The 20867-nt window shown below is 44.6% G+C and overlaps 2 protein-coding genes across 3 annotated transcripts in view; one reads left to right on the top strand and one right to left on the bottom strand.

Annotated features, from left to right (window-relative positions):
- The window catches only part of LOC119956168 (tissue-type plasminogen activator-like), a 32148-nt gene extending 28972 nt beyond the window's left edge, over positions 1 to 3176 (bottom strand). For both annotated transcript variants that reach the window (XM_038783093.1, XM_038783094.1), the window contains exon 1: positions 3098 to 3176. The gene's annotated coding sequence lies outside the window, so the exon portion shown is untranslated. The remainder of the gene's footprint in view (positions 1 to 3097) is intronic.
- Positions 3177 to 17106: 13930 nt separating this feature from the next.
- The window catches only part of chuk (component of inhibitor of nuclear factor kappa B kinase complex), a 93692-nt gene continuing 89931 nt past the window's right edge, over positions 17107 to 20867 (top strand). The window contains exon 1 of the mRNA XM_038782730.1: positions 17107 to 17299. The gene's annotated coding sequence lies outside the window, so the exon portion shown is untranslated. The remainder of the gene's footprint in view (positions 17300 to 20867) is intronic.

The raw sequence follows: 20867 nt of genomic DNA, 5'->3' as shown, positions 1-20867 counted from the left end.
TTGCCTCTCTCAGCAACATTCTGAGCTAGCCTCAGCAGAATTCATATGAAAGTGAGTGTTGGAACAGAGTTGCCTTTCAGCCTGGGGTTTCCTCCTCTTCAACCTGCTTCATTAGTAGGTTTTGGGGAGGGAGGGGAGGAAGGGTTTGTGTGAGTCTAGCTTACTCCCAGTCTGTGGATTCTCTCCTTCTTACACACACACACACACATGTTCACTCACTCGCACAGACTCGCTCCTCTCGCCAGCTCGCAAAATTTTAACATTTTAAAAGTCGAGGACGAAATCACGACTGCAGTGAACATGCCAAGTGTGTTTCCACACTCCGTCCTGCTGGAGAATCCAGCTGCCCCCTGCAGGGGCCCAGACAGGCCCTGTTGCTGTCACAGCTATCCCTCGGGGTCTTCCCCAGCCAGCTCTGTCACCTTAACCCCTGTGCTCCTTTCGGGGGGCGGTGCCAGCATGGGAGGGCAACAGAGAGAGACCGAAAGAGAGAATGCTCCATGGCCACTCCCCTTTACACCACTCCTCCAATCACAGATTCTTTCTCTCTCAGTGAGCCTATCAGCAACAAATGTGGGAGAGAAGTGGGCTGTGATTGGAAGAGCAGCTTCTTTCAGATCTGTCACTTCCCTATATTTTAATGTGGAGATGCAGGCATTGGACTGGGGTGAGCACAGTAAGAAGTCTTACAACACCAGGTTAAAGTCCAACAGGTTTGTTTGGAGTCACTAGCTTTCGCAGCGCAACTCCTTCATCATCACAACTTAGTTATTGAACCCTTCCTTGCGACATTCTTTCAGGTGCAATCATCTACTCGGAGTTCAAAGTCATTTAATTTAAATTAAATCAAAATTTATATATCAAGTTCTCACTCAGCTGAAGAAGGAGCTGCACTCCGAAAGCTAGTGACTCCAAACACACCTGTTGGACTTTAACCTGGTGTTGTAAGACTTCTTACTGTGCCTATATTTTGAACAGCGGGTCCATGGGCGGTATGGAGAGAGAGGCATGACCGACTAGATTGTGCTCCTGGGTCTACTCTAGACTGACGGCATCTTTAGAAAGGGTCAGCATAATGTCTGTATTTTTGTACTCAATACGTATATACATCAAGACAAGAGCCCAAATGCTTTGCCAATTCCTCATTCAATACGGGGCAGCACGGTAGCATAATGGTTAGCATCAATGCTTCACAGCTCCAGGGTCCCAGGTTCGGTTCCCGGCTGGGTCACTGTCTGTGCTGAGTCTGCACGTCTTCCCCGTGTGTGCGTGGGTTTCCTCCGGGTGCTCCGGTTTCCTCCCACAGTCCAAAGATGTGCGGGTTAGGTGGATTGGCCATGCTAAATTGCCCGTAGTGTCCTAAAAAGTAAGGTTAAGGGGGAGTTGTTGGGTTACGGGTATAGGGTGGATACGAGTTTGAGTGGGGTGATCATTGCTCGGCACAACATTGAGGGCCGAAGGGCCTGTTCTGTGCTGTACTATTCTAAATCTAAAAAAAAAATAAATGTCCTGCTGTCTTTTGAGATTAATGCACATGAACCTCCAGCTCCCTCTGTTGTTATTTGTACTAATTCTAGATTTTATTCAATTAGTTGAATTTATAATCCCCAGCTAACATGTTGGGATTGCCCAACAAAAAAACATGTTGGGACTTGAATTAATGTTTGCAGATCATTCGTACATGCCTCTGCACCATGAGTCTAACTGATGTATTACTCTACATGTCTCAAAGTAGTTCACAAAAAGAAAATACTTTTGAAATGTAGACCAATTTAGCAACCAACTGAAAAGTAATGTCCCACCAGCAGCAAACTCAATGATATATTTTGAGTATATTGATTAAGGGAAGAATGTTGGCCAGGACAGCAGGGGAACTCTGCTCTTTGAGGAGGAGCATGGGTTAAAAAAAAGTAATAATCTAGACAAGCAGAACATATATTGTTTAACTTCACTGAAAGACAACACATCTGACAACGCAGTATTCCCTCAATACTGCAATGAGTTCGCCTCCAATTGCTCTAGCTGATAAAGGAATTCACCAAGGTTTCTGACTGGGCGTGACAGTGGTAGCACCCAGCTGATACTTTCTCATTTAAAATAGGTTCCCAATCTGAAATAAATTCCCCAAGATGATTATGGGCGCACAGTAGCATAGTGGTTAGCACTGTTGCTTCGCAGCTCCAGGGTCCCAGGTTCCCGGCTTGGGTCACTGTCTGTGCGGAGTCTGCACCTTCTCTGTGTTTGGATGGGTTTCCTCCGGGTGCTCTGGTTTCCTCCCACAGTCCAAAGATGTGCAGGTTAGATGGATTGCCCATGCTAAATTGCCCCCATGTCCAAAAAGGTTGGGTGGGGTTATGGTGATAAGGTGGAGGTGTGGGCTGAGGTAGGGGGTTGGTGCAGACTCGATGCTTCTGCACTGTACATTCTAGGATTATTCTTTGATTTTGTTCACCCAAAGCTTGATGTGAGACAGTTTCTGATAAAAGGTGGTCATTAAGTTAGAGGAGGTGACGGACAGGTGAAGTTGGGCATTGTTTGCATACAAATAAAACGTCAAACTTGTTCAATACCACGGAATGGAAGTAGATAGACCTTAGAGACAGTAACACCATCACAACTTCATTACTGAACCCGTCCTTGTGACATTCTTTCATCTACTCGGGGTTCAAAGTCACTTAATTCAAATTAAATCAAAATTGATGTATCAAGTTCTGAGCAATTAACTTCTATTTTCCTGCGTTGCGTTGTTTAATTCAAATTATTGCGTCAAATATGAATTATCAATGGACTAATTCTTGGGAACATGGAACTATCAGTTTTACCAGTTGCAATTCAGACCCCAACCTTGTACCAGCCTTGTCCCTCACACAGGCATGGTCTCGGTACAGAGACTGCCAGCAACTCTTATCTACCCTTGCAGTGAGCACATCACCTGCATGCAACCTTTTATTTTCGGGTGTATGCTCATGTTTTCTTGGCATCGGAATAATCTGAAAAATACACATCGCTAAAATATTTAGTACAAACAACGGACGATTGTTTGTATACTGCTACCACTATATATTTTCAAACTTAAAGCGACAGTGAAAGATCAAACCTGCTAAAGAGTTGTTCCAGTTCGCTCCTAACAGCGCGCAATCCTCTCAGCCAAGCTCTGCTGTGACTTGTTGAATCTTCCTCACATTATAAAGACTGAGCAGCGGAAGTGAATGATCAGCTACTTAGTGGAAATTCCAACCCCAGGAAATCGGAGGACTAGTATCGGTCTGATTCTTCACTTCCCCTACACATCACATTCCGAAACCCCCTCTGAACTACACATCTCCTTAACTCTTAGCACTACAGACTGACTTCCTCCTGTATCCCTTCAGATTTTAACCCACTCTACCTTGTACAAACGAGTGAACCTCATTCTCACAGATATAACCTTTAAAAAGATCTAGCACCTTCCTATCAATCAACCTCTGGACTGACTGTACACTCTTTTGTACCTCTTTCGATACAACTATGGTTCATTTTGCCACTTTAATAAACCCCACCTGCTTATCCTGCTTTAAAGAGTTTGTCTTCCCAGCACTTCCCTTGAGCCACCACACTGCTGTTTTGTGTGTCCAGAAAATGAAAATGTTGAAGTTTTCTTACCTCTCTTCCATCCCCATAAGTTTCCTTTTAAACCCGAGGCAAAATCTCTTTACTATCTCCAACTGGACCTCATTTGCCTTGACCACCTGTGGATTTCTCATTTCCCAAACTTGTATCCTTCACCGATTGGAATTGATGTCAAAAACAAACGGTGATTTATGAACTAATTCAAAATCATCTGCCATTTCCGCTGCCTGTCTAGCAGTTTTAACCCTTTACTCTTCCACATGAGTTCTCACTACTGCTGGAAGTGAATCTTTAAATTCCTCCAAAGTAACCCAAAGAGCTTCATGCATTCAGTCTATTTATAATGCTCTCATCCACCTATCAAAATTATATTGTTTGATTCTTTGAAATTCTATCTACATCTGACTTGGTTCTTTACTCAGATTTCAAAACTTCTGTCTGTTGACTTCTGGCACTTGTTCACATGCACTTAATAACTTCATTTGGCTTTTCTCACCTCATCATAATGCATCAATACCTCTTCAGATAGTGATGCAAACACTTCACTAGTTCTACCTGCCAACTTTGAAGCAACAGTACCCACATAGAGTTTGGCCACTTCAATTGTTTAGCTACTTTCTCAAATGTGATTTAAAGAAAAAGGCTTCCACATCTTTTGCATCGAGTATATATATTTTAAATTTAAAGTACCAAATTCATTTTTTTTTTCAATTAAGGGGGAATTTAGCGTGGCCAATCCACGTACCATGCACATCTTTGGGTTGTGGGGGCAAGACCCATGCAGACACGGGGGGGAATATGCAAACTCCACACAGACAGTGACCTGGGGCCGGATCGAACCCGGATCCTTGGCACCGTGAGGCGGCAGTGCTAACCACTGCACCACCTCTTTTGCATCAAATCTTGACAGTGTTTGGGACTTCCGGTGGAGTAATGTAGGTGGAGAATGTTTCCGCTAGAGTCCTGCACGTTTTGCCCTTTTCCCTCAGTATTAGGGGTATTTTCGATTGAAAACCCACATAATGGAATAAGGATCCTAACTTTTGTTAGGATACCCAACAAGAACACCAAACAAATTTTCTAATTGTAAAACTGAGGAAAGGATACTTCAAGCAGGAGTGTTGACTCTGACCAATAGGTATTTTTTATGTTAAAACAAACTTTAGAGTACAGACAGTGACCCAAGCCGGGAATCGAACCTGGGACCCTGGAATAATTTATCAACAGTACAGACTCGTGTTTGTCTTAAGTTAAAAGGAACTACAGCAATCTGTTAAGTAGTGATTTTGAGTTTCTGCACCAGACATTGTGTGAGTTGAGGGTGGGCGGAGTCAGGAGGGCACTGATGTCATTCGGGAGAGGCTCAATCTCATTGTGGGTGGGGTTTGACATCGTTGGGGGCGGGGCTCAATGTCCTTGGGGGTGAGCCGCAACATCACTAGGGGGCAGAGCATGATATGGGGCCCCCAAAAGTGCAATTCTGCCTCTGGTTTGTGCGCTCCTGCGTGATTGGCCCTGAGCCAATCATGTGGTCTGTGTTGCTCACCCCCTTAAAGGGGTCACGCTACCACAGTTGTTCAGTCTGACTGGCTGACCGTTGGTCATTCTCAGGAAACAGAATATTTCTTTCTGCTCCCCCAAAAGAGCCTCAAGTGAGGCATCCAATGCACCCAATAACCTCAGGTTTCACCTGAGGAAGGAGCAGTGCTCCGAAAGCTAGTTTTTGAAACAAACATGTTGGACTTTAACCTGGTGTTGTAAGACTTCTTACTATGCTCACCACAGTCCAACGCCGGCATCTCCACATCATGGCTCCCAATAACCTAGTGTAGTTCCATGTATCATTTTTAATCTTTGTTACTGATTTTGTTTTCTTACATTTTCAGACCTTCCGGTAACATTAGGTCTGTACTTTAAAGTTCAGTAAACTTGACTCGAGGATGGCAACTCGCATCGTGTCCATCACCAGATCTGTGAACTTGCACTTAGTTAACAGTGCCAACTCTATCCAATCTCTGTTCCTTCCCTCCCCCAGTCCTGCTGCTGAAAATTATTCATACTTCTGTCATCTCTGTACCCTGTACTTAGCAGTTGTGGAATGCAATGTTTCATACGTTTGATGCTGAAAGTTGGTTGAGAGTATGTAAGGGTTGATTCCCTTATTTCCTATTTCTTTTACTTTGTCATCATCGTTTTTGGTCCATGGATCTTTAATGGAGACATACCTCTAAGCTAAACAAGGAAAGTGAGGCACTCAAAAGTTGCAAAATCTGCTGTGAAGATTTACATTTTGAACAGAAGAACTCACACTTTCTGGCACCTTAGAGATTTGGTTGAATTGGTTGGCTGGTGGCCAATGGATTGGCCAGGGGACCGCATTCTGCCCAGCACCAGACAGCAATTGGGTCTTGCCAGGTGGGGCTTTCAGAGAACCTGACAGAAAGCTCCTGGACACTGAGAGGAGAAGCTGGGGGGTTGCCGTCTCTCTCCTTCTCCCTAATGTTTCCTGTCTGCTGTTTCTCAGTCGGCAGAGAAGTATCGAGACCCTGATGAGTCTACAGTGAAAACCATTACAGACTGAAAGCAAAGACATCCAACTGGAGGTCTAGACTGAAGGAAAAATCTAAATGCAAGACATTCATCTGAAACAGAGACTTTTATCCTTTTAGTTACATTATTATCTTTACATTCCGTTTTCCCCCCTGTCTAGTGTATGTGTAGAGAGTGGGCCGTTAATATTAATATTAGAAAAGTACTGTCGCGGTAGCACAGTGGTTAGCACTGTTGCTTCACAGCGCCAGGGTCCCAGCTTCGATTCCTATTGTAGGTGAAAATATTCACGAATAGAACTTTGAGTGAGTGAAAAAGCAATTTATTAATTTTCAGAGCTCCGGGAGAAAAGGCCTTTGACCCCCACGGTCTGTGCAGCACCTTTTCTCGCCTGAGCTGAGGTTGCACTGGGTTAATACACAGAAGGAAAGCGGAATTAGTTGGCATTCGCATTTATATATACCCAATCAATTCTGTTTGCGTCACAATTCATAACATGCATCTTCAATGCCATAAATGGCTACAAGTTAGCTCCTATAGCCTCTAATTGGCAGTTTGCCTTACCGGATCAATTTATTACATAGATAACGGTTACATAAAGTCATGGGGTCAATAGTCCAGCCACGTTGAACATGTCCTTCCTCATTCCTTGCTTGTTCCTTAATTTGGAGCCCCTTTGGCAGTTACAAGTAGCTAAGAATACAGACATTGGGCAAAGGTTTCCAATGGCTCATTGTCTCTCCGGATGTATCTGGTTGTGGATCACTTGTTTTGCACAAAACTTTATTACTTCAGCAGCAGACACTGATAATAACATAGGGTCAAGAACATTGACAGATTCCATTTTATATCAGGCGGCATCCATTTTGTATCTTCTGTAGTCCGTTTGGAATTCTACCTCTTCACCATCTTGGATCACTGTCTCCACGGGGTCTGTATGTTCTCCCTGTGTCAGCGTGGGTTTCCTCCAGTGCTCCGGTTTCCTCCCACATGTCCCGAAAGATGTGCTGTTAGGTCATTTGGACATTCTGAACCCTCTGTGTACCCGAACAGGCGCTGGAATGTTGCGACTCGGGACTTTTCACAGTAACTTCATTACAGTGTTAATGTAAGCCTATTTGTGGCAATAATAAATATTATTATTATTTGTTGCATACATAGCTATAGTTATTATTATTAAAAGTTAATTGAGTTTACATTTACAAACCTAGTGACTAGTTATTGGGCAGCGAAGAACAAAGACTTTGGGTATTTGTAAAATTAAAAATTAATTTCAACTGTGTTGCGATTCTGGGTCAAATGTGGCTGGAATTGAATGCACACCAGCCCAGGGGATCATAACAAGTGGCATTGCAGCTTTTGATTGTTTCAGTGATTAAAAAGTAAAGTCATAAAACATTCAAAAGTATGCTTTTTGCAAACACTTTTCTCAGAAAGTTTTCCCAAGACTAGTCTCCAATCACTCCAGCATTTTTGAAGTAATAAAACATTTCAAAACTGCACAACTGCAAATTGTTACTACAATTTTGTTGGTTGTGGGTCTTTTGATATTTTAGCTTCATAAAATTGTATGGGAACTTCAGAAAATAGCTGGGAATAAATACTTTTCTCTTGTCTTGCAATTCACAATAGAAGCAATCTACAGACACACAGTTTAGGTTTACCAAAGAATGGCCCAATTTGGGTTAGTAAGTTAGCAATTAGTCATAGTACAACAAGTATCATAGTAAAGCTACAGCAATGTGTACAAGACTAGTATCTATCAGTACATAGTGAAGTATCATTTCAGGACTCTATGCAAGACTGGTATCTATCAGATGCAGTCAGTTGATTCTGATGATTTTGTCGACAGACCTCAGCCCAATCAACATCAAGGTGTGGTAAGATTTAAACAAAATGAAAATGAGTGTTCAGTTACAAAGACAAATTGAAACACCACACCCAGTCAGGCAATGAATCATTTTCTCCTATGTGAGGCGTAGGAAGTTTTTCAATCCATGTTTTAAAACTATGTTTATTTTTCCAGTGTGCCTAAAGCAGATAGGGAATCTATCCAATTAGAATGTACAATACCTGGCTGACTGAAGATTAGAACATGATGAGACTGAATGATCAGTGGCAGTGTGCGTTATATTTCACAACTCCATATTTGAGAGTACTAAATAGGAAGGGAAACAATCTCTAAACCTTTAAAAAAAAAGTTTGAGTACCCAATTTATTTTTTCCAATTAAGGGACAAATTAATGTGGCCAATCCACCTACCCTGCACATCTTTGGGTTGTGAGGGTAAAACCCACGCAGACACGGGGAGAATGTGAAAACTCCATACGGACAGGGACCCAGAGCCGGGATCGAACTTGGGACCTCGGTGCAGTGAGGCAGCAGTGCTAACCACTGCGCCACCATGCTGCCCTACCTCTAAACTTTCTTAGCACAAGTCGAGTAAATCTTGCCTTCCACATCGCTCGGTTTCTTATTGAATTATTGAAATAGCAAACAGGTATTACGTTTCACTGCCTTCAATAACAGGCGATGAACAAGAACTATTCCCAACCCAGTGAGGGGTGTGGGGAAAGTTAAAGATGGAAAGAACTATCATATATATATATAGCACTTAATCATGTCCAAAAATATTTCACAGATAAAATGAAATGAAAATTGCTTATTGTCACAAGTAGGCTTCAAATTAAGTTACTGTGAAAAGTCCCTAGTTGCCACATTCTGGCGCCTGTTCGGGGAGGCTGGAACGGGAATTGAACCATGCTGCTGGCCTGCCTTGGTCTGCTTTAAAAGCCAGCAATTTAGCCCAATGTAACACATTAAAGCTGAAATGCAGTCATTGTTCTTATGTAAGTAAATGTAATTTGGCCCTGAGGAATTAAGAATGAATGGAGTTTTTGCAGCGTAGATGAAACTTTAACTAAATTACTTGGAGGAAGATTGCTTTCCCGCTCTTCATGCATAACATGAAACTCAACTGCACGAAAGTCACATCATCTGTAACTATTGATTAAAAAGCAAAAAAAGTTACAATGTGGCAATAAGAAAAATCCATTATTTCATCCAGCTCTGAGATTATAACTTCTGCAAAATATAGAATTTCTTACTATCACAGTAACCGTTTGATTTTCAGCCTGATATCTATAAACTGTGGAGGTAGTAAACAACATCTTTGCAATTTTTAAGCCACATATTCAAAATAGTAAAGGATCATTTTTAGCACACAATTTCAGAAGTTAAACATAGACTGCTGAGTTCTAAAATACCCATTTATTACACTCGTCACAATCAACAAAAACAATGTCTCCTGGAGCAAAATGTTTTCCAGATTTTGTATGGTAGACAATTTTAGGGTTTAAAACATGCCATTTTTCATGACTAAAGCAAAATCTACTGTATAAATAGAACATAGTGGTTAGGAATGTTGGAGTACTGGTTTATACCTGCGCCTGCTGTACCCATAAATACTACTAATGGACTTTGATTAAAAGAGGAATACAATTTGTAGCAGATTACAAGATTGTAATTAATTCAGCGTCTTAATGACATAGAGAAGTATGAAAGCAAAGCTCATCTGATTTGTAATGTTCGAATACAGTGATTTAGTTTGTGCTTGCCATTATTTACTCCTTTGTAATACATAGAGAACATATGACTGCATAATCTATGTAAGGAGACAACATTCCTCCCTCAAACCACATCAGTTACAGCCACATAATGAGATATTATAGCCAATGACCAAAAGCATGGGTGTAGAGTAGGTTTTAAAGGAGTATTTTAAGAGAGGAGTAAGAGATGGAAAGGGCCGAAGAAGCTGAAGGCATGGTCACCAATGGCGATTATAAATGGGGCTGCTTGAGGGGCCAACATTATGCTTCACCCGTGCCGGTATCTATCTATTTACATTGTGTATCTATCACACGTCCTATGTTTTTTCATGCATGGGACAATCTGTCTGGACTGTACGCAGAACAATACTTTTCACTGCACCTCGGTACACGTGACAATAAATCAAATTCAAATTCCAAATTAGAAGGTTGCAGGGCGTTTGGGCTGGTCGAAGATTGTAGATGCAGGGAACTGTGAGGCCAAGAGGAGATTTGAAAGTAAAGATGAGAATTGTAAAATTGGAGACAATGTCAATCAGCAAGCATAGGGGTTACAGGAACTTGGTGAGAGTTAGTACAAGGCCATCATTAATGTCATGTGCCAAGCATTATAAAGCTGGTCATACGTGAATCGAAAAATGACACTATCCATTGCGCAAGAACAGAATGCTGCAAGACAAGAATTTACCATTGGAGATATTTTCAGTTGAAGGCATTCCTGTGGTTTTCTGTGTGCTAATTGAGTGGACTAATAAACATACTAGCCAGAGGGAATGCGATAGGAATGTGCTCAGCATCCAATGACTGTTACCTCCCAAAGTAATTCCAAGGCTATGATTTGAACTCTTTCCCACTACATCCAATCAAAGATGTAACTGACATTTATGGGAATCACAGGTGGTATTTTTTTTCATCCTGTATGGTTGCTCCTGTTTGGCATGCTGTTATAACCTGCCTGCTCACCACTGGCTGGGGACTCATGGCAATCCCACAATCCTTAGGGAGTATGAGCTTCCCCAATGAGGGGGGCAGAGAAATCTTTAGCAGATTCCCTGCATAAGTACAGCTGGCCAGTTTGTAACCAGCTAGAAAGGAGTGAGCAGCAAGGGAGTTGCTGCTGCAGTTGTGTATATATATGTTTTTGTAAATAAATGTTATTTCTTTCTGTCCTTCAACTTGTGCTGGATTCTTCGTGGCCCTCACAAAACTGGCGACGAGGGTTAAAGTGAATAGCTGTCTACACTGCTGAAGCCACCTCCCTGGATTTCTGTTGGCTACAGGTTGGAAGTTTTTCTTCTGTTACACCATGCCTCTGTATGGATGTTTGGATGTTTTTGAGGCTGCGCCGGAGAGTTGGAACCAGTATGCACAATGGATGCATTACTATTTCCGGGCAAACAACATCACCAAAAACGAGCGCCAGGCAGTCATTTTGCTCACTGCCTGCGGCCTGCATACGTTTGGGGTGATTAGGAGCCTTACGTTCCCAGCTGTGGTGGACACCAAGACATTTGATGAACTTGTGAACTTAGTGGGGCAAGATTTTAACCCAACCCCATCCATAATAATCCAGTGTTACCGGTTTAATACCACTGAAGAGGACCCCAGGAGAATCCCTTGCAGAGTTTCTATCCAGGCTACGCAGGGTTGCGGAGTACTGTGACTATGGTGAGACCTTGTCAGAAATGTTACGCGACCGTTTTGTGGTATTAACAATGCGGCCACCCAGAGAAAGTTGTTAGCTGAGCCAACATTGACTTATCAACAGGCCATTCAAATAGTATTGTCCCGAGAGAGCGCAGAGCGGTGAATGCAGGAGATACAGAATGGAGATGCACACCTTGGGATGCAACCCTTCCGTCCAAAAGTGGCTCCCGCACCCCTGTGGTACCTTGGGCGGGGCGGCGTCCGGATCGACGCCAGTGGCTGTCGGACGTTCCTCCCCGAAGGGAGCCTTCTCCAGAACCAATGGATGAGGAGCCATGTCTGTGTCAGACTTGTAGGCGCCGACCCCGTCACGGACGCTGGTCCTGGGGGCGCCAGAGGCACCGTCGTTCCAACAGAAACTGGGGCCAGCCCAGGGGCAGTACCTCCCATTTGGATGAACCTGCGGCGACTACTCCCGAGGACATGGAGACGGAGGACGACTGCCTGCAGCTGCATTGTATGGCAGCTCCCCGTGTGGACACGAATCCATTAAGGTGACAGTACAGGTCAATGGTCACCCACTTGAGATGGAGTTGGACACTGGCGCAGCGGTCTCCGTGATCGCTCAGCGGGCATTTGACCACATCAAGCAGGGCTATACAGACCGTTACATTAACCGACACACAGGCCAGTTTGGCCACCTACACGGGGGAACCATTCGTCATTGCAGGAACTATGATGACCCCCTGTTGTTTATGGATGCCAGGAGGGGCGTTTCCCACTTATTGTGATGCGCAGCCACGGGCCCAGCCTGTTGGGTCGGTACTGATTGCGCCATTTGTGGTTGCAGTGGCAGCTCATCCTCCAAACAGTTTCTGGAGGGTTGACTGAGGTGCTAGGACGATACCCAGATGTATTCCAGCCTGGTTCGGGGAAAATAAAAGGGGCTGTAGCCCATATCCAAGTCGAACCATGAACCATGAGCCATGAGCCTCCCTTGTTTATGTCCGGGCGCATCCGGTGCCTTACGCCTTGCTTGAGAAGGTAGAAGGGGAGCTCACTCGTTTGGAGTCCTTGGGTATTATCAGGCCCGTCCATTTCGCTGACTGGACAGCACCATTTGTATCTGTAATGAAGCCAGATGCCACAGTTCGCTTGTGCGGCGACCATAAACTTACAGTGACTACGGCTTCCCGGCTCTACCCATATCCAATGCCTCGCATAGAAGCTCTCTACGCGAAGTTTGCAGGCGGACTCTCATTCACAAAATTAGATATGAGTCACGCCTACCGACAGTTGGAGCTGGACACTGCCTCCCAGTTATATGTAACGATTAATACACACCGGGGTCTGTATGAATATACATGGTTGCCCTTTGGGGTATCCTCTGCCTGCGCTATTTTTCAACGGGTCATGGAGGGCATCTTGAGAGGTTTACCGCGTGTCCCTGTCTACTTAGATGACGTTTTGATTACAGGAACATCGGAGCAGGGACCTTTGGAAAATTTGGAGGCTGTCCTTAAGAGGCATTTTTAGAGGCTGGAGTCCGTTTACGTCGTACAAAGTGCGTTTTTCAGGCGAAGGAAGTAGTCTACCTGGGTTATCGGGTGGACTGCGAAGGTTTGCACCCCATTGCAGAGAAGGTGCGTGCAATCCAACAGCCCCCCCCCCCCCCCCCCCACCCCCCACCCCCACCCCCCGACTGACACTTCGCATCTTAGTTCTTTTCTCGGTCTCGTAAACTATTACGGGAAGGTCCTCCCAAAACTGGCAACTACGCTGGCCCCATTGCACCTTCCGGGAAAGAAGAATCACACCTGGGTTTGTGGTCAGCCGCAAGAAACCGCTTTCCGGCGGGTAAAACCCCAATTATCATCGTCTGGGTTACTGACCAACAATGATCCTGGAAAGGCTTTGAGGTTGTGCTCTCTGGTTCTAGTTTTCCGTACAAGTGGAAACATCCTCTCCATGTCCACTCGATCCAGGCCTCGCAGTAACCTGTAAGTTTCAATAAGATCCCGTCTGATCCCTCTGAACTCCAAGGAGTACACACCCAGTGTCCTCAACCGTTCCTCATATGACAAGCTCTTCATTCCAGGGATCATTCAATGAACCTCTTTTGGACCCTTTCCAAGGTCAGCATATCATTTCTTAGATACGAGGCCCAAAACTGCTCACAGTACTCCTAATGGGGTCTGACCAGAGCCTTATACAGTTTCAGAAGTACATCCCTGCTCTTGTATTCTAGTCTTCTCGGCATGATGGGTACTCTAAATTTATATCCTAACTGCCAACTAGACCTACATGTTAACCTTAAGAGAATCTTGAACAAGAACTCCTAAGTCCCTCTGTGCTTCTGATTTCCTGAGCATTTCCCCATTTAGAAAATAGTCCAAGCCTCCATTCCTTCCATCAAAACGTCACATTTTTCCACATTGTATTCAATCTGCCAGTTCTTTGCCCACTCTTCAAGCCTGTCCAAGTCCGTCTGCAATCCCCATACTTCCTCAATACTACTTTTCCCTCTGCATATCTTTGTATCATCTGCAAACTTAGCAACAGTGCCTTCAGTTCCTTCTTCCAGACCGTTCTTGTAAGTTGTGAAAAGTTGTGGTCCCAGCACCAACCTCTGAGGCACACCATAGTCACTGGCTGCCATCTTGTTGTCATCGAGTTGTGGAGATGCTTTGGGCGCGATTGGTCCAGTGTGACTGCGTTGAGTTGCGGGTAGTCAGCGGCTCGGTCGGCTGCGCTGGGATGGCCCTGCGATGAGTGCCCGCTGAGGTCGCAAACTTCAATCGAGTTTTCTGAGTGTGAAGAGGATGGCGTCCAAGATGGCGGCTCCCATGAGTCACCCATGGTGGACCACGTGGTGGGGGTCCGCCAAGATGGCGGCCCCCATGGATCGCACGTGGTGGGTGGGGGCGGAGTCGGGGCATAGGCCGCTGCGTTCCGGGGCCTGCGGGCCTGCGAGTGCAGAGGGCGATTACTTTGTGCCGCTGGAGGTTTAGGGGCTGGGGCCTTCCTTGCCAGGCACACTCTGGCGTAGTGGCCTTTTCGCCCGCAGCTGCTGCAGGTCGCGTTGCGGGCCGGGCAGTGCTGCCGCGGGTGCTGGGGCTGGCCACAAAAGTGGCAGGCTGGGGTAGCATGGTGGCTGGGTGGCCGCGCGGTGCAGACCTGGGGGAGTCGCTGGTCGGGGGCCCATGATGGGGTCGCGCAGTCGGCAGGAAATGAGGTGAGGCTACGAAATGAGACCTCCATAGTTGTAGCGAGTTCAACAGTATCTTCTAAATTTAGGGCCCCCTTCTCCAGCAGTTGCTGGCGCATGTAATTCGATCTAATGCCTACAACAAAGACATCACGGACAGCAAGTTCTCTATGTTCTGCAGCAGTTACAGCCTGATAATTACAGTCCCGGGATAAGGCTTTTAAGTCTCTGAGGAATTCTTCTAGCGATTCTGTAGGGCGCTGGCGGCGAGTAGTAAAAACGTGGCGCGCATAGACCTCATTGATAGACCTCACGTACATTCCATCGAGTAGGGCTAGGGCCTCTGTATATGAGCCGGTACAGTTTACCTGAGTAGATATACGATGGCTCACCCTCGCGTGCAGTAGACTGAGTTTCTGCTCCTCCGAAGTTTCTGTGGTGCTTACTTCAGCCAGGTAGGCCTTAAAACGTCGGAGCCAATGCGAAAAGATTTCTTTCGCCTCTGCATCCTACGGGTCGAGTTCCAGTCGATTAGGCTTGAGGGCTGATTCAACGGTCATTCCTTACGTTTTCTTAAGACAATTAAATTGATGAGACCATCAATTCACGCGACACGTGGTTAGAAGTGAACAGTGATTTTAATTGTCTTACAACAGAGCCTGCCTGTGGCAAGATGAACTCCAGATGAACTGGCCGGTAGGCTCTCAGCATCAACCTTTATACTTCCGGTTAGGGGGAGGAGCCGTGGGTGGAGTCAAGGGTGGAGCCCAGTAAAAACTCCCGTACACTCCCAGTGCATCTCCCCCTAGTGGCAGAGCAGCACAACTGATTGCGTTCCGAGCTTACAGAGACAGAGTACAACATGTGTAATACAATGTGAATTACGCTACTGTGATTCACCACACATATTACTCTTTACAGTCCTGAACACACAATATTACAACATCCTTTCCGTACCCTGTTTTCAATGGTTTTAATTGTGTTAAAGAGAATATTCAAAGCAAATGACAAAATACCTGATCTCTTTTAAAGTCCCAATGATTTTTCCACTAGGTTGCACAGAACTGTGTCCTGGAAATTGATCCTTAACTCATGGAGACCTCAGACCAATCCTGGAGGGCAGAGTCACAGAATAAGGGGTTGCTCATCTGTGGCAGATTGGAGGAAGTATTTATTAGCTCAAAGAAGCTGTGGAGACCGAGTACTTGACCATTTTCAAGGCTGAGATCAATAAGTTTTGAATCAGCGGGGGAATTAAGGATTACGGAGAGAAGGCAGTAAAGTGAGCTTGTGAGTGTTTGATCAGCCATGATCTTATTAAATGGCGTAGCAGGCTTGACGAGATGAATGACCCACTCCTGTTTTTATTTCTTATGGTCTTATGGAGGATTGGCAACCCTAGTGAATAACATATTTAAATGGCTATAGAGCAGGGGTGGGCAAACTTTTCCGTGCAAGGGCCGCATTCAGAAATTCACAATTCACAAAGGGCCGCATAGTATATTAAGTAAAATAATTACTTCACCCGGTTATGATTGTGGGCGCCTCATATAGAACATAGAACAGTACAGCACAGAACAGGCCCTTCGGCCCTCGACGTTGTGCCAAGCAATGATCACCCTACTCAAGTCAACGTATCCACCCTATACCAGTAAGTAACCCAACAGCCCCCCCACCCATTAACCTTTAAAAAAAAATTAAAAAAAAAAAAAAACATTTTTTAAAAAAAATTTTTTTTTTTTTTTTTTTTAATGACTTGGTGGGCCGCAGAAATACCTTTGGCGGGCCGCATGCGGCCCGCGGGCCGTAGTTTGCCCACCCCTGCTATAGAGGATATGGTGGTTGGGTAAGGGGGTGGAGGTTAATGGGGGGGGGTATATAAATACAAGTTTTTTAAATTATGGGGCGGCATGGTGGCACAGTGGTTAGCGCAAGGGACCCGGTTCAATTCTGGCCCTGTGCAACTGTGTGGAGTTTGTACATTCACCCTGTCTGTGTGGGTTTCCTTCGGGTGCTCTGGTTTCCTCTCATTGTCCAAAGATGTGCGGGCTAGGTGGATTGGCCATGATAAATTGCCCCTTAGTGTGCAGGTTAGGTTATGGAGTTACGGGGATAGGGAGGAAGGATGTGCAGGTGGACATGAGCTGGTACTGACTCGATGGGCCGAATGGCCTCCTTCTGCACTGTAGGGATTCTAAGATACTTTTCAGTTCTGAAGGAGGGTACAGCAAGTGGGAAAGGCTGACTCGACTGATGCTGAATACCACACTGCATGTTTGCAACGACTCCCCTTTTGCTTTCACATTGCTGCCGACACTAATCCATGCCCTGCGTTACTGCGAACACTCCTCAAAGCCCGCTTCCCCCGCCCCTCAACGTCACAGCTGGCTGCTGTCAATCACTGCCGCAGAGGCGGGGTCTGTCAGCTGCTGGGCGGGGCCGCGCCTTTGCGCGCAGCCGCAGTGCGTTAAGGAAAAGCGACGAGGCGAGAACTACAACTCCCGGCAGTCCCCGGGCGCCGTCCAGTGTCGCAGCTGCATGTTCCTGACCAGGACAGACTGTTCAGAAAGAAAACCAAGCCATCTCTCTTCCTCAAGATATTCAATGCTTCCGTCTCGAGATTTAACCGTTTCCGCCTTCTAGGAAACGTCTTTTTATTTTCTCAGCCAACTTTAAGGTAGGTATGCTCAAGAGCTCCGGTTTAGCTTTGGTTGAAGTTTATTTTATTGCTGTAAGGCCTAAAGTGTCAGTTGTGTCTCCCATCAGTTCAGCATCGAATGGTTGCCTTGGAAAATATGCCTCCCTGAAAGCTGTTCAGAATAGCACACTTTGCCATGTTTTCCTGGCATTTATTGCTCTCTTATCAGCGTTTCTAGACTTTTAAGTGGAGCTTCTGAGGCAGCAGTGTGTAACTCATGATGCTGCAGTAATACAGTTAACTCTTCGCCAGGACCTGACCCAAGGCCTACATCCCAAATGTAGTGATTTATGTTGACAGACCAAGTCATGTTTTCTGTTTAATTTTATCAGACACTGGGACTTCTTTTAACCAGTGCTTCAAGTAGTTGATGCTAAAACATTCAAGAGGCGGCTAGATACAGCATTTTGGGGAGAATGGGATCAAAGGCTATGGAGCGAAAGCAGGATTATTAGGCTATTGGGTTGGATGATCAGCCATGACTGTGATGAATGGCGGAGCCTGCTCGAAGGGCCAAGAGGCTTCCTCTTGCTCCAATCTTCTATGTATTGATGTATGTATCGTATTATATACATTTTCATCAATTAACAGCTTGCAGATTGGTTTATGAGTGAGCTGTCAAATTCTGCTTTTGGTACCATGACACAGTTAAAGAGGTGAAAAGGCTGATTCTCCTCTGCATTGAGACCAGGAAATGCCTATTTTTTGAGTATGGTGCACAAGAAAAACAGAACAGAAATCTGTACAGCCAGTCACACAGCCTGGGGATTTTTACAGCTTTTCCCGGTTGCTGCATTGTCTATTTAATTTACAATTATTTAATTTTTTTTGTCTTTTGTTTTTAATGATTGGATGATGTGATGTATTTGCATTCAAGTTACAAAGGAGGCACCGCAGTCGTCGTCAGATGCAAAGTTGACCCTCCAACCTGCATTATGATATGACAGCCAGTGTAAAGTCGCCTTAGTTCCAGATGACCATCGGTTGTATGAGGGGAAGAGTTGACTGGTGGTGATTTAAGTTGAGGATCACCCCAACTAAGTCGAGGGGCAAGTTTGGGAAGGTGGGCCTTCATGAATAACCTCCGCTGGTGTGGGAATTGAACCCACACTGTTGGCTTTACTCTGCATCACAAGCCAGATGTCCAGCCAACTGACCAAGCAGGTGTATTGGGCAAGCTACAGTTTGTGATGGTTTAGACATGAAATGTAATGAAGGTTATGAAAACTTAATGCAACACACATTCTTGGCTGTCATAACGATGGCAATTGTCAGGACATGGGAGCGCAATAATAGGAGTATCCCTTTCAGTCCCTCAAACCAGTTCCACAATTTTATGAGATCATAACTAATCGAATCTTACCTCCATTTATCTACCCTGGTTCCATATCCTATTATATTATTTTCTGGCAAAATCTTAATTGGTCTTGAACTTATTATTAATTGAACTGGCATCTATTTATTTTTGTGCTGGAGAGTTTCACACTTAACATGGCTCCTTATTTGATTGTCACTTCAGATGTGTTCAATGGTATTTGCATTTCAACCCAGTTAATGCAGAAAGGATGGCCTGGATTAGCCCTTTTTTTAAAAACCCAATTCTATGAAACCAGTGTAAAAGATTGCTGAAATGTAAGCACAAGTTACACTCAACATAACTCACTATCTTGACATTTTTCATCAGACTAAAAAACATCATGGTTGAAGTTGACCATGTCCTCAGATTGAATTAACCATAATTGCAAGTTTCCATGAAATGCAGTTATTTGCAGGCTTCAAGAAGGCCCTGACAATTAACAAGGGCACAAGGTGCAAGTTCACGCAGGCCTGTTTTGAAAGCTTCAAAATATTTATTAAGGAACTGACTAGTGTACACTAATATAATACATCATTTTGTATAGCCTTTTAAAGACCCTTTCAGTTATTTAAAATTGGGTTATTTACCAGTTAGCGGACTCGACACTGATTAAAATGCATGGGTTTTGTGTTAAATGCATTTTCAGTTGAATTGAACAGACTACACCAAGTGTTAATTATGTGACGAATTAGGTTCTTAAAATGTTGGTTTGTGACACATTTTACTTTTGGTGACATGCAAACGAGTTTGAGGAAAAATACATTCAAAACTTGCGCCCAATGGCTAATTGCGCTCAAAGCAGAAATTCTACCAGCTCAAAATTCAAGCATAGTTGTTGGTATGCCTGAGAGTTTCTGACTGAGCATCTGACTTTTCCAGTTGGTATTTGATGATATTTTATGGCATGGTTGAAGGAAATGTCAAGCAATCAGAATCAACGAATAATAACTTCTAACTCCACTCGAGGAAATCTGAGCCCAGAAGCTGAGCAGTTCTTTCGTGGACATGGAAACTCTTCTTAGGACCTATCCTTAATAGAATATAGAACATAGACCATACAGTGCAGAAGGAGGCCATTCGGCCCATCGAGTCTGCACCGACCCACTTAAGACCTCACTTCCACCCTATTCCTGTAACCCAATAACCCCTCCTAACCTTTTTGGTCACGAAGGGCAATTTATCATGGCCAATCCACCTAACCTGCATGTCTTTGGACTGTGGGAGGAAACCGGAGCACCCGGAGGAAACCCACACAGACACGGGGAGAACGTGCAGACTCCGCACAGACAGTGACCCAGCGGGGAATCGAACCTGTGACCCTGGCGCTGTGAAGCCACAGTGCTATCCACTTGCGCTACTGTGCTGCTACTCCAGTAGATCGCAGCACTTCCACACAGTAAACATGGCTAAAATATCTATGAGGTAATGCAAGCACCAGATTAGGTGTTTGACAAATGGAATATAATGTAGGAAAATGTGAAGTTATGTACTTTGGTAAGAAGAATAAAGGAGCTGAATATTATTTAAATGGAGAAAGACTGGAAAAGCTGCAGCACAGAGGGATTTGGGGGTCCTCTTGCGTGAATCACAAAAAGCTAGCATGCAAGTTCAGCTGGTAATAGGGAAGGCAAATGCAATAATGGCCTTTATTTCAAAAGGAATGGATTATAAAAATATTGAAGTCCTGCTAAAACTATACAGGGCACGAGTTAGACCACACATGGAATACCGTGAACAGTTTTGCTCCCTTTATCTAAGGAAAGATAGACTGGAATTCAAGACAGTCCAGAGAAGGTTCACGAGTTTGAGCCTGGGTATGGAGAGATTTTCTTATGAGGAGAGGGTTAGTAGGTTGGGCTTGTGCTCATTGGAGTTTAGAAGAATGAGAAGTGACCCTATTGAGACATAGAGAATTCTAGGGGGCTTGACAGAGTAGATGCTGAGATGTTTCCTCTTGTGGGAGAGTCTAGGACCAGAGGACATAATCTTAGAGTAAGAGGTTGCTATGTAAGACAGAGATGAGGAGGAATTTATTCTCTTGAGGGGAATGCATCTGTGGAATTCTTTACCAGAGAGAGCTGTAGAGGCTGGATCATTAGATATGTTCAAGGTTGAGATAGAGAGATTTTTAATCAGTATGGGAATCGAGGGTTATGAGGATAATGCGGGAAAGTGGAGTTGAGGATTATA

Source organism: Scyliorhinus canicula, chromosome 22, assembly GCF_902713615.1.
Source record: "Scyliorhinus canicula chromosome 22, sScyCan1.1, whole genome shotgun sequence".
In the NCBI taxonomy this organism is placed as follows: Eukaryota; Metazoa; Chordata; class Chondrichthyes; order Carcharhiniformes; family Scyliorhinidae; genus Scyliorhinus; species Scyliorhinus canicula.
The sequence above is the reverse complement of the archived record's forward strand: the minus strand, read 5'-3'. Positions and strand labels throughout refer to the sequence as shown.